Consider the following 708-nt stretch of genomic DNA (forward strand, 5'->3'; position numbering starts at 1 on the left):
GGAAATCTGTGGGGCTCTAGGCTCAGAGATCTTTCTGCCTGCACCCCAGCTACCTGATGTACCTGGATCAGAAATAGTGAACCAACAGAGACAGTGAAACCAGCAGAAACTACTTCAGACTCCAGAGACAGGTGAACACAGTCTGTAGTATAGGCTCCAGGAACAATTAGTCAAAGCTACAGACACCAGACAGCTAGAGGTCTGCATAAAAACATACATAACAAAAGCCAGGACATCATGTCTTCACCAGAATCTCCAAATATCAACGGATATTATGTTGAAGGTGAAACACAGGAGAATGATCCTAAATCTACAATTATGCAGTTATTAAAGGCACATAAAGAGGAAACAAACAACAACAGCAAAAAAAAAAAAAAAATAGAGGCTGTCATGGACAGACAGGAATCCACATTCAAATAGGTGAAGGAAATGGTACAAGATATGAAAACGGAATTATAATCAATAAAGAAAACTCAAACAGAGAAAATGCTGGAGTTGGAGAACTTAGAGAAGAGATCAGGAACCACAAACATAAGCATCACCAACAAAATACAAGAGATGGAGGAAAGAATCTCAGATGCTGAAGTTTTAATTACAGGAATCGATACATCTCTCAAAGAAAACATAAAAATAGAAAGATTCCTTACCAAAAAAAAAAAAAAAATCAAGGACACCATGAAAAGACAAAACCTAAGAATAATAGGAATA

The sequence above is a fragment of the Psammomys obesus genome, unplaced genomic scaffold (assembly GCF_907164565.1).
Source record: "Psammomys obesus unplaced genomic scaffold, mPsaObe1.curated_primary_1811, whole genome shotgun sequence".
In the NCBI taxonomy this organism is placed as follows: Eukaryota; Metazoa; Chordata; class Mammalia; order Rodentia; family Muridae; genus Psammomys; species Psammomys obesus.